The following is a 14,007-nucleotide window of genomic DNA, read 5'->3' as shown; positions in this document are numbered from 1 at the left end:
CTACATGGGGTTTATGGCTAGTGCCCTAGCACTCCCAATTCTTAGCTATTGCACAATTAGGGAGCACATTGGCGAAATCAGAGAAGAAGAATTAGACACTACTTTAAAATTTTTCTCAAATCTTGCAAGTAGCATTCAGTCCCATTCAGATCTGTGGCCTCTTGTGCACTAAAATTCAATTTTTACTTCTGTTTGTGCTGTAGCACCACACTAGGCCGAAGCCCAAACTAGGGGCGCTCCTATAGGGGAGCTATAGCACAGCTCTAGGCATCACCACCAGATTGATTGTTTACTATTATAAATGAACAGTCAGCACTGCGAGCTGTATAAGTGATCTACTGGCTACTAGTAAACAAAGACTGCTTCGGTAGATCACACAGCCCTGCCAGCAGGGCTGCTGTTAGAAACCACGACAATCTGACATGACCCCCCCCCCCAATAAAAAACAGTTTACTATGCTTCAGTTATAAATGAACACAGTGAGTGATTGGTATCGATCACTCTTTGCATTCATTCAGGAAAGGAAGGAGCTGGTAAATGTGACTGTCCCCCACTCTCCATCCTGAAGGATCCCATTGTGTTCTTGCAGCTGCTGGTGGAAAGGAAGGAGAGGAGGGAAGCCAGCAGCACTGTGGGGGTGGGGGCATGGGATGTAGGGATCAGTTCCAGTAACTGCCCTTCTTCCCTGCCGTACCAATCACCCACCCAGCTCACATCCAATTTACCCAGCTGCCTGAGCCCCCTTGCTGGCCTGGGCCCCATACAGGAGGACTGGTGTAGCCCCTTATCCACGGCCCTGCCTGCCAGTGCTAACTGTTTATTTGCAGTAGTAAAGTGTAGTCCCAACACTGAAGCTTGGGGTACATCACTAACAACGCTAGACCATTCAGAGTATAAATCATTGACCACTACTCTCTAAATATTGTCTTTTAGCCAGTTTTCTATCCATTTAAAAACTGATTTTTCCAAGCCTGTAGACTTTACCTTACACATTAGCTATGTGTGGGAAACTGTGTCAAACACTTTTGCAAAATCCAAGTATACCATGTCCACCACCACCCCTCTGTCCAAGGTTTTGCTCAGCTCCTCATAAAAGGAAATCAGATTTGACAACTTCTGTCTTTCATGAATCCATGCTGTCTGTTGCTTAAAATATTTTTTCCAGCAAAAACTCATCTATGTGGATCTTCCCAACTATAGACGTTTACCCTCTTCCTGCCCAGGCCAATTTTCAGCTTTCAGTGCTGTTGCACTTTGAATAACAATTCTGTGGTCATGAAAAACTGTACCTATATACATTTTTATCATTTTTTTCACACAAATAGAGCTTTCTTTTGGTGGTATTTAATCACCACTAGGTGTTTTGTTTTTTGATAAACAAACAAAAAAAAACATTTTGAAAACAGTTTGTTTCTATTATAACATTTTGCAAACAGGTAATTTTTCTCCTTCATTGAAGTGTGCTGATAAGGCTGTGCTGATGGGCACTGATAGGCTGCACTGATAGGCACTGATAAGGCGGCACTGATAGGCAGCACTGATTGACAATAATAGGCTGCACTGATGGGCACTGATGAGGCGGCACTGGTGGGCACTGATGAAGCTGCACTGATATGTGTCACTGATGGACACTGATAAGAAACAATGATGGGTCACTGATAGATGGCACTGATGGGCACTAATAGGCAGGACTGAAGGGTACTGATAGGCAGCACTGAAGGGCACTGATAGGCAGCACTGATAAACAGCACTGAAGTGCAATGATAGGCAGCACTGATAGGGGGCACTGACAGGCAGCACTGATGGACACTGACTGGCAGCACTGATGGACACTGACTGGCAGCACTGGTGGAAACTGTTTGGCATTTAATAGGCAGCACTGATGGGTACTTTTGGGCTGCACTGATATTCACCTTTGGAGTCCTGGATAACTATAAACTGTCAGCAGGAAGATATCAACCACTTTGTGGTTTATAATTTAAAAATTCTTGTCTAAAATGTATAGTAATGTCTCACAACGGCCAGTTTCCTATATTATGTTCTGTTATTTTTTTGCAGCATAAGATTACACTTTGTTTATGCAATGCATTGTATACTAATGAAAATTACTAAAAATGTTAGTAGATGCATAGTTAAATACAGATTGATAGAAAATACGCGGACTTTGAAAAAGAAAGTATGAGAAATGTCATCACTGGAAAGATAGCACATTAATAATAATCATAAGGAGAGAAGGAAAACTGTCATGCAATGCTCAGACAAAATAGCCCTGAGGTGTGTCTGTTACAAATATTTATAGAATGAGGGAGTGGTTACTAGTAGGTGTACATAGACTGAACCTACAATACAACAGCATGGTGACATATCTGTCTGCAATGCTTCATTATGGGAGCCACACCCCATCTCTGGCCTTTCTCAGAAATAATTCCACCCTCCCCACAGATGACGTAATCAAATTTTACGACATTCTTAAAGCTTTTTTTTTTTTTTTGGAGATATGCAACACAGAATTAAATATCTGTATGTTGGTGTAAAAAATATATTATTAAATCTGTAATAAAGCATTCCATCATTTTGCATATTTAACACATTCATGCATACCCACTTTAGAGCCAGTTTAAAATAGAAGTGAATTAAGGTATCAGTTAAGGCATAAGCTTTTTTAGTTGCAAGTGAAAGCAAAAGAAAGTCCCAAATTTTGGGCTGTCACCAGAAAAGTATAAGAAGGGAAATCTTCCAAAGGGGATGCTAGTTCTGGTAACCTGGGGGAGTGGGGGGAAGAGATTCCCCTAATTTGAAGGGATTTCCCCTCACTTCCTGTTTTGGCTATGTAATGGGAAGTGAAGTTAAATCTCCCCAATGGCAAAATAAAGCTCAGAGGGGTTTTAAGCTTCCCTTATTAGATCCAATATTCAGTCCATAGTTCTACTTGAACTTGCTAGCACTTTTTTGGGGTGGAAGTATAATTTATGGTTACTGAAACAGCAGCACCCTGCATGTTTTAGGCCACCAGCAGATACCCTGCATGACTTCTGGCAGTTTCCTGAATGACTTCATTTAACAAGCAGAGATAGTCACAGCTGTGATACGATGAAAGAGGCTATACAGAAGGATCAGCCATTGGTTTTAAAGAAGCCCAGAGATTTTTTTATCCCAGAGGTGCACATCAGTGGATCAGTTGGCATATTAATGGACCATATTATATAGGGGAATAAAGGTCCTGACCACAGACATAGAGTATTCTTGATAATAAAGATTTGCATTACTTCTGTCATCAGGGCTTTTATTACCCTATACAGTACGGCCTCTTAATATGCCAACTGATCCCCGATGGGCACTTCTACATCACAAAAACCTCCAGGACTTTCCCACCCTGACAAAGTTCTTTTTACCATCTTAACAGCCCTTAGATGGACCTAGAACTCCCACAGCAGGAAGAATAACCATCCCTTTTTTTCCTGCTCTGGTAACAACCCAAAAACTTCTTTCTTTTCCTTTCTCCTTGTCTTCAAGACACCAACTGTCATTAGATTTCTTGTAATTATATTGAAATAATTTAGCATTGTTGAGTTCATCTACTATGGTGTTGGTTATATCATTATTATTGTCTTGTACAGCCATATCATTTACTTCCACAAGTGCGTGGATTCTAAGGAAGCAAGAACATAATGAAATGCGTAGATCCATTACGCCAACTTGGAACTGCAAATATGTGACCATTATACTAATTCAGATATGGCGATTGATTTTGTCCTCTGTACTTTTAACTAGATTTTAACTATGGAATAAAGTTGTTTTGATTCTAATTGTTTTTTAATGGTAAATGTCCTCTTTAAGGCAAAGTCCCAATTCACTTTCTATACTTCCAGTTGGTGGAACAGTGGAGAAAGCTTATTATAGTACTCTAAATTTCAAAAGGGATGGTAACATAAGAGGGACATTTTCTGTAATGGTTCTACCCAAGATGTAATGTCTTTGTTGCCTACTCATCTCCTTTACAATGCCCTGTCTGTCTCTTGTAATAGAACCTAGATCAGAAACAAGATTGTTAAGCTTTCCTATGGATTTTTAACATGTACTGCTCAGAACTGTCCTGTTAATGAATGCTACTGGGTACTAGCTAATTTCATCACTCTGTAATTTCCCAATCCTCCTTCACTTCATTATTTTACCACGTTGGATAGAAAGTATATTAAAGGGGAACTTTATCTATAACAATTATGTTCTTTAGCAAAGAATATTCCACATTAATAATTATGCTACCAAAATTAGTGTGTGCTGCACAATTGCCTCCAGCACTGCTCCGGTTTCTTCTTGCCAGAGACAGACATTTTGTTGAAACCCAGAGCAGTCACTTCCTTATTGAGAACTCTCCCCCTCTCTTAAGTCTCAAAAACTACATGTCACTTTCTGTAATTAAAATGTGTGCATTTCCAGCCTTGATTGTATTGTTGCCCATGCAACTAAATCTGGCATCCTGCCATTCTGATTTTTGAAACCTTGATACACCATAAACATTCATGGGAATTGTTGCCATTAAATAGAACAACAGCCCTGAAGAAGGACACCTTTCTTTTTATCCAAGCCTTGATTGTATGTCTTGGCTCAGCTAGAAGGGAAGGTTGCAGTAGCTGACACTGCTCAGGTTCACAGCTGCTGAGGGATAAAGGAGAGAATATCAGAGAGAAGAGATAAGACACTATCTTGGTAGGTTTAACTCTTTTGTGCCTCCCTGTCGGCAGAGCTGGTCCTGTCACCTCTCCTGCTTTTCTTTTCTCTTATCCCAATCTGTGTTCCCTTGGCACAGTGTGTGGCATTCATGTTGCTTCCTCCCCCCCTCAGCAGCAATAAATCTTTAGGATGTCACCAGATTGGCCTCTAGTGACTCACTGATTTTTAGGCACAGTTCTGAGAATACAGGACAACTGAGGATGTGCAGGGCAAGATGAGACATTGTCTTACTGGATTTTAAACAGTATATGCACTGATTTTTAATGTTTTACTGCAAAAGGAGCCAGCACAAAGTAATCTATCAGGGCTTAATTTTCTAACTAAAGTTCCACTTTGCATAATGAAAATCCTCCAGTACCTCTATCTCTTCACATCTCACAGTCGAAGCAAACTCTTTTCAAAATGCTGTCACCACACTCTTTGACTTAGAAAGAGGGCCAGCATGTACAAGTCCTTCATGACCAGAGGTAATTGAAGCCTAGGTGCCTAGATCAAATTTAGCAGCTTCGGTATTTGCCAATACTATAGCATCAAGAAGAGAGAAAAGAGAGAAACATGCCGTATAATGTCTGTAACAGTTTTTCTTGATTTTTATACATCATATTGGTAAATATATGTGGAAACTAGGAATTTTAGGCAAGTCTAAGATTCATTCCCCTATAAAAACACCCCACAGTAGTATACAAACAAACAAGTACAGTATACTCTTTGCAAATTGCATTCACACCATACAAGAGTGGTCAACAACTAATGGTTCAAAATACAAGATTTGACCTTCAGCTACCACTGAAGATTACTACTGATCCTACTAATACCTCCTGTTTACAGTTGCAAGAAAAAGTATGTGAACCCCTTGGGATTACGTGGAGTTTTGCATGAATTGGGCATAAAATGTGCTCTGAACGTCATCTAAGTCACAACAATAGAAGAACACAGTCTGCTGAACATAATACTACACAAACATTAGATGTTGCCATGGTTTATTTGCACATAACATGTAAACATTCACAGTGCAGGGAGGAAAAAGTATGTGAACCTTTGGACTTAATAACTGGCTGACCCTCCTTTGGCAGCAATAACCTCAACCAAACATTTCCTGTAGTTGCAGATCAGACCTGCACAATGATCTGGAGTAATTTTGGACCACTCCTCTTCACAAAACTGTTTCAGTGTAGCAATATTCTTGGGATGTCTGGTGTGAATCGCTCTCTTAAGGTCATGCCACAGCATTTCAATCGGGTTGAGGTCAGGATTCTGACTGGGCCACTCTAGAAGGCGTATTCTGTGCTGTTGCAGCCATTGTTTTGTTGAATTACTTATATGCTTTGGGTCATTGTCCTGTTGCATCACCCATCCTCTGTGGAGCTTCAGTTGGCGGACAGATGGTGGTACGTTTTCCTGCAAAATGTCTTGATAAACTCTGGAATTCATTTTCCCATCAATGACAACAATCCGTCCAGGCCCTGAGGCAGCAAAGCAGCCCCAAACCATGATGCTCCCTCCGCCATGTTTTACAGTGGGGATGAGGTTTTGATGTTGGTGTGCTGTGCCTTTTTTTCTCCACACATAGTGTTGTGTGCTCTTCCCAAACAACTCAATCTTGGTTTCATCTGTCCACAGTATATTTTGCCAGTAGTGCTGTGGAACATCCAGGTGCTCTTTTGCAAACTTCAAACGTGCTGCAATATTCTTTTTTGACCGCAATGGCTTCCTCCGTGGTGTCCTCCCATGTACTCCATTCTTGTTTAATGTTTTCCTTATTGTAGATGTGTCAACAAAAATGTTAGCATGTGCCAGAGATTTCTGTAGGTCTTTAGCTGACACTCTGGGATTCTTCTTTACCTCATGCAGCATTCTGCGCTGTGCTCTTGCAGTCATTTTTACAGGACGACCATGCCTAGGGAGAGTAGCAACAGTGCTAAACTTTCTCCATTTGTAGACAGTCTGTCTTACCGTGGACACATGAACATCAAGGCTTTTGGAGACACTTTTGTAACCCTTTCCAGCTTCATGCAAGTCAACAATTCTTGATCGTAGGTCTTCTGAGAGCTCTTTTCTGCGAGGCATGGTTCACATCAGACAGTGCTTCTTGAAACCAGTAAACCCAAAACAGGTGTGTGTTTTTTAAGGGCAGGACAGCTGTCAGCAACACATCCAATATCATCACACTGATTGGAGTCAAGGTTGGCTCACTCCTGGCTCCAATTAGCTCTGGGAGAAGTCATTAAGCTAGGGCCTCACATACTTTTTCCTCCCTGCACTGTGAATGTTTACATGTTATGTGCAATTAAACCATGGCAACATCTAATGTTTGTGTAGTATTATGTTCAGCAGACTGTGTTCTTCTATTGTTGTGACTTAGATGATGTTCAGAGCACATTTTATGCCCAATTCATGCAAAACTCCATGTAATCCCAAGGGGTTCACATACTTTTTCTTGCAACTGTATATGGCTGAAATAAATGAGTACAGTGCAGCAATGATAAATAATCTAGACAACTTACATATCTATGTTCTCCTTGCTTCTTAAGTCCTACTCCGTGGAAGCATTTGTTTCCATCTACTGCAACATTGACCAGCAAGCCTGAAACAGCTATGTACACTTTGACATATACTGCTCTATAACATTAGACTGTATCTGTGCTGTAAATCAGCAGTTCTTGGTGTGAAGTTGACAAATGGGCCTAAACGAATGACTAGCATGGCTCTTGTTTTGGGATATATATAATGGAAGTGAGACAAGTAGGTACCTTCTTTTTAAGAAGGCTCTTCTGTGCTTTTAACTGGGTTGTATGAGTCTACCTCACCATACATGTCTGGGTATACTTTTTCATAATTCTATTAAACCACTTAATATGACTTTCGCAGAGTGTGTGACTTACCAACACCAGTCACAGTTAAAACTGTTTTACAAGCTGACTGAGGTTGGGAAATTATGCTACATAATAACAGAATTAATGCATTATTACTGCAAGCCCAGACTCTCGCCATGTAATGAAACATGGAACCGCAGTATTAATCTCTAAGAAATCAGCTGACAGAATCAAGTTCTGTACACTGCTGAACATCTTATAGTTACAAGAGCAAGATCACAGTGAATTCACTGTCTGAGACAGGTAATCAGTTTGCTGCCAGCCACATAGACACCTCACTCTTATCAGGACTAGCAGTAGACAGCACAGTAATGAGATCACATCTAGAAGTTAATGATACAGATCAGCACAGTGTAATGTTTTTTCTGACTTCCGAAATAAATTCATGATTTAAACAAAGCAATTGATAAACAATATAGCAAAACAATTCAATGAATAAATTAAAAAAAATGTCCTTAGTTAAATTCACAGCTGGTATAGAAATCATGGGTCTTCTCTAGATATGGAAGGAGTACTTGAAAGGCATGGTTAACACAAAAATGTCCACTCCCTAGGATGGCATAAGAGAGTGTTTTGTTTGCTTTTACTTTCCAATGCAATTCTATAGGGATACAAAACCCCCTTGAAGCAGGTCAGAAGAGGGTCATATGCACCTTTCATTCAATTCTGAATGACCTCAGAAGACTGTCGAAATGATGCTATTGACACAAACCCAAATTTGTATTTGTGGATTATTGAGTTTGGTTCCCCAAAGAGTGGTGGCCATCTTGGCATCACATCCTGAGCTGCCCCTTGAGCTGATGGCCAGCACAGCGGGCTGACACACAGTGATAAGAGCCCTGAAGAGATGTGCATCTGATGAGCCTGTTATTTTATCACTCTTGTAAATGTTTTTAACCGTCCTTTTTTAAAATGTCTAGATTTACTGCACTTAGAGACACATTTAACAAAATGTTGAGTGCATTGCACACAGACAATGGAACTGAATATACAGGTGATAACACACAGGTGATTCTCAGAAAGCATGGTATAATGTTTCAAAACTACTGTTCCATACAACCCAGAAATCATGAACTTACTCTATGTGAAAGTGAAAGAACCATGTTGTTTGATGCAGATATGCCAACCACATACTGGGGGAAGGCAATTATGACCACATGCTATCTCCAAAATTGACTGCCAGGAAAATCAACTAAGAAACCTTCATATGAACTGTGGAATGGAATAGAGATTAATGCAGACAATCCAAATACTGTAAGAGAAGAAACCAGGCCACAAGAGGCTTCAAGCAGGAAACCCACCAGAAGCAATAAAGGCATCACAGGCAAATTTTTGTCCTATGTTGCTCGAGTAGCATTTAAACCAGAGCCAGATTCATGGGATCAGATGCAAAGACTTCCAACCCATGAGAAACAAAAATGGATCAGAGCTGCTGATGAAGAGATGACATCTCTTAGTGAACTGCAGACATGGACACTTTCAAAGCTTCCTCATATTAAGCATGCAATCAGCTGCAAATGGGTTTTTAAGGTCAAATGCAACTCTGAAGACAAGGTCCGTAGATACAAAGCATGGTTATTGGAAAAGGGGTACTCACAAAAATTTAGTGAGGATTATCATGCTACTTATGCTACAATTGCAAAACAAAGTACTTTCAGAACACTGTTAACAGTGGCGACTTCTCAGGAATTGGTTGTGAAGCAGCATGATAGTACAAAAGCCTTTCTTTATGGTGATATTGAAGAGGAAATATATATGACACAGCCAAAAGGATACGTGAAAAATGGAGAAAACCATCTTGTATGCAACTTGCAGAAATCTCTCTACAGACTCAAGCAATGAGCTTGAGCATGGGATTTAAGAATAAACAATGTCATGCTAGACGAAGGATTTATACAAAGCAGAGTTGATCCATATCTATCCTCAAAATGTGTAGATTCTGAATATATGTGTATTTTCTCTATGTGGATGACTTGATTGCTGCCCACAAAAAGGATGAGAAAGTTGCAGAGTTGATTGCAGTGCTTAACCGGCATTTTGAGACTAAAGATCTTGGGAATGTGACATATTATATTGGATTTAACATACAGCATTAAGAAGATGGCAGCTTCCTGTTAAATCAGAAATCTGTCCAGACATCATGGCTGCCATGTCGCTTCTTTGTAGACATGTGAGTGAACCACGTCAAAGATACTGGACATCAATTAAGAGAGTCATAAGATATTTCAAATGGAAGACTTGAGTCTGAAGCTGTCTACAGTCAGTGATGTGAAACTTGTAGCATATGTGGACTCTGATTGGGCGGTGACCCAAGCACTCACAAATCCAAAAGTGGTTACTTGTTCAAATTAGAAAACAGTTCTATATATTGATCCAGCAAGAAGCAGATCTCAGTAGCTTTGTCTTCTACAGAGGCAGAATACATTGCTACTGCCTATGCCAGTCAAGTAGCTGTGTGGTTACATCACCTGCTTGAAGATTTTGGAGAGCCAATGTCCCAGTCTACAATCTTATATGAGCAGGGCCGGTGCTAGACTATTTTGCACCCCCCACAAAAAAATAAATGAAACATTTTACAAACAGTAGAGAATATTAAATCAACGAAACATGAAACTGCTAAAGTTCTTTTAATTTGCAAAATTAAGTGCCACAAGATGCCACCAGCACCAATATTAAAGACAAAATCAGTGTCATGGACAGACTGTATCTGTGGCTGGCAATTGCATAGTGAGTGGAGGATAAAGAATCCCAGACTGGAACTCCACAGGCAATGGGGGGAAATAAAACGCTGTGACAGCAGGCAGCTGAACTGAGCGATCCCACTCAGTGACAGATCCAACACAACAAACAACACTGACACAGATCAGCAGGCCCAGCAGGCACTAGAAGAGCAGGCTGTAGGATCATGATGATGTCATCACTCATTGACACATTGCACATGTGATAGATAGCTGGCTGTGTCACACTCACACAGACACGAGACATCAGAGTCAGACATTACCTTCCTCCGCAGGTGCAGCTCCACCTCTGCTGATGAATGGGAAGAGAAGGGTTGGAACTCCACAGTGATCAGCAGCCACCAGCTGGCTTGCAGTAAGGGATGGAGTCTGAGAGGAACACTGGAAGGAGAGGCAGCTCAGCTGCTACACTAGCCTCAGACACCCAGCATCTTCCTCTGTCCTTTCTTCCTCCCCTCTGCCACCCTCCCCCTCAGCTGAAGGATCATTCATAATGTGTCGGCGTCCCACACAGAAAGAGGGCAGGGCTGTGCTGTGCCCAGGCACCCCTAGGTGGCAGTGCACCCTAGGCAGCCACCTAGTTTGCCTAGTGGAAGCACCGGCCCTGTATATGAGGACAATCAATGATGTATCAAACTTGCCACCGATGCAAGAACAAAGCATACATCATTACATTCATGATCTGGTCAACAAATTGTAATTGTACTTACGTACTGTGAACCTAATAACATGATTGCAGATACTTTGACAAAACTGAGATCCAAAATGGGACTAATATAAGCAGTAGCGGTTGAGTGGGGGTGTTGGAATACATGGTTCATGTATTGTTGTACAACAACTACATCAGTATTCAGTAGAGATATATTCTTCAACCAAGTTCAAGTTTGCAGCTGCATCTATGGTTAACCCTGTGTCTTTTCTATATAATAATGCTTCCTGTTAGCAGAGAAGCAGCAGATGAACACATGTAGACTACGCACTGTCTGTTCTGTATGGCTATATACAGAATTTCTAACAGATGTTCCTGCCCCTTTTGTTGTACATCATTTGCAGATGGGAAGTCTCCTGCTCACAGTTCATTGGCTCAGCAATGGCTGCTAACTTCCGCATTCAGATGAACTAGAATTTGTTCCAAACCCAAGTTCATCACTAGAAGTGAGGAAAAACCTCTTTATCAGAGCCCCAAAAAGCAGGAAAAACCTGACAGAAAATGACTGAACAAACACTTTAAAAAAACAACATTAAAATCCTGTCTTATGCTGTGACCTCTAAGAATGACTTGGATGGATTTCCACTTTGTTCTTTGGTCACCAGCTGTCTTGAGCTCTTGTAGACAATGGGGACACAGTTTGCTGTACATAAATGTGCTGCTTTTTCTATTGTCTCAAGGGATGGGACAGTCAAATCAGGTCCTTTAAGTGCTGCCTTGTACATGTTAGGAATATTAACACAGTATGCACTTGATAAACACTGCACAGTGTTAAGAAATAACACGCAAAGAGCTCATTAGAACAGCAGGTGTACACCTTTAGCTCCCCATAAACAAAGAAAGACCTGTAAAGCCTAATCATTTTATCGACTGCTTGGAAAAGATACACCTAGAGTGCATCTCATGGGTGCTAATGAATTATCTGAATCTGAATTAGAAAACAATTTTAAGAATTCTCTGGCCAGCTGCCAGTAATTTTGTATGGGTTAACACCACCAAGTATCATCAAGCAATAAAGAACCAGTTTCCTTATTATATATCCATAACTATAGGCTTCGTCTATTGAAGTATGAGTACAAAGCTAATCACATACAGATCTGTTTCACAGAATTTCCCCCTGTAACGTCGTTTTATCACCTTTCGATCAGACCATTATTTTTCCACTTAATTCAACATGCCAAGCTGTCCAGGAAAAGTACCATTTCCAAGGTTTGGGGAAACCACATTATGCTGACAGTGTTCTTACGATTGTCAACTTTTATTCATGTGAATTATACTTTTTTCCAAAAGAAAAAAACTGTTGTTGTAACTGCTTAAAGAGTGAAAAGGGCCAATTCACACAGACTTGCGCTAAAATGTATGGAAAATGGATGTACATTTCCATCTATTTTAGTCACACGCTGATGTCCGTTGACATATATTTTGACGTCCGTCAACATACATTTTGACATCCGTTGTCATACGTTTTGACGTCAGTTGACATGCATTTTAACAAGTGTTAAAGCATACTGTATTTTCACAGATTATCCTGTGCATTGTGTTGACATTCACTTACATCCCTTGTGTTGTGCTAAAATGCATACATGATGGATTTATCACAATGAAGTCAACACAGAATTATGGTGTGAATAAGAAGCTGCCATTATAGACTCTGATCTGCAACTGCCAGGGTGCTGCACCAGTTATGATCAGTTATGAAACCAACCATTTGATGGTTTCACAGTTTGGTTGAAAGCACAAGCAAATGTGACAGCTAACATTTTTTTTGAAACATGTTTTTTTTTAAACCATTAAATCAAGTTTAATTTCACTTTAAAAGTGTTCACTAGCATTTGCTGCAAGTGTCTTGGAGAAACTTTCAAAATTGCATAGCATGTAACATAACAAGAGACTATTAGTATGGATAGGTTATCAAGAATTCAGGATGAGTCCAGTGGTACCTTCTCTGGCCAACCCAACAATTGATTCAAGTCAGTAATGCAATAATAATAACATTAAGGGCTAGTTCACTAAAAATAAGTGATGTAGCGCTGCTAAATAATAGTGATTTTCTGTTTGACACACTGTTGTTTTAGTCTTATTGGAAATATACAGTACTATGGAGCCACATGTTACTCTGATCGAACCACAGAGTCATTGCTGTGAAGCGTGCATGTTTGTGCAACTTTCATAATCTGTTTCGTATTATTCGTGTAGGAATGCTTTTTGCCAGCTTGAACCTGTTTCACAACAGGAACCTAAGGTGAACCTAGCCTTATAAAGCCATGGCTAATTTTGTCTGGAGTATACCATTAAAGTGGGACTATAACTCAAAAAAAAAATGGCAGACAGGCAGGAATTTTAATGCAGGAGAGACATGCATTGTCTCTTCTGCATTAAAAGAAAAGTAAATTCAAAGCTCTTTTGTCTGTACTTCTCCTGTGGCTCCTAGAAGTGCAGTTTGTTTTCCATTTCTGTGAGCCGCTTTCAGCTGACAGTGGACAGAAGCTGGCTGTCATCACTCAGCCGGTCCAGGCTGGGGAAAGATCCCATATTCATTGTCGGGATCCACCCCAGACTCTGGGCCAGCTGCCCCATCCCTCTCCACAGCCCAGCACTCCAGTGAATACTGGGGGGGCAGAGTAGACAGCGGTGACTGTCAGTCACCACTCTCTGCTCAGAGCGGAGAGGGGAACTCACCTTTAGAGCCGACGTGGGGACACATGCAGCATCGAATCAATGCTCACTGTACAAATTCTGCAATGCTGAATCTGGAGGAACTCCCGCCCAGCCAATTGCAGGGGCCGGCGATTGAGACCCAGAAACCGGCTGCTCGAAGATGACAGCGGTCAGACAGGTAGAAGAGGAAAGCTGCATTGCTGGAACTGAGGTCCTCCAGAGGATTTACCCCCCTTCCTGACCAGGCCATTTTTTGTGATACGGCGCTGCGTTATTTTAACTGACAATTGCGCGGTCA

General features: G+C 40.9%; 1 protein-coding gene across 20 annotated transcripts in view; it reads right to left on the bottom strand.

Moving 5' to 3' along the window:
- MAP2 (microtubule associated protein 2) overlaps nucleotides 1–14,007 on the bottom strand; it is a 297,262-nt gene that overhangs the window by 249,427 nt on the left and 33,828 nt on the right. The window lies entirely within an intron of this gene.

Source organism: Staurois parvus, unplaced genomic scaffold (assembly GCF_062004578.1).
Source record: "Staurois parvus isolate SC_StPar_1 unplaced genomic scaffold, SC_StPar_1.0 ptg000011l, whole genome shotgun sequence".
In the NCBI taxonomy this organism is placed as follows: Eukaryota; Metazoa; Chordata; class Amphibia; order Anura; family Ranidae; genus Staurois; species Staurois parvus.
The sequence above is the reverse complement of the archived record's forward strand: the minus strand, read 5'-3'. Positions and strand labels throughout refer to the sequence as shown.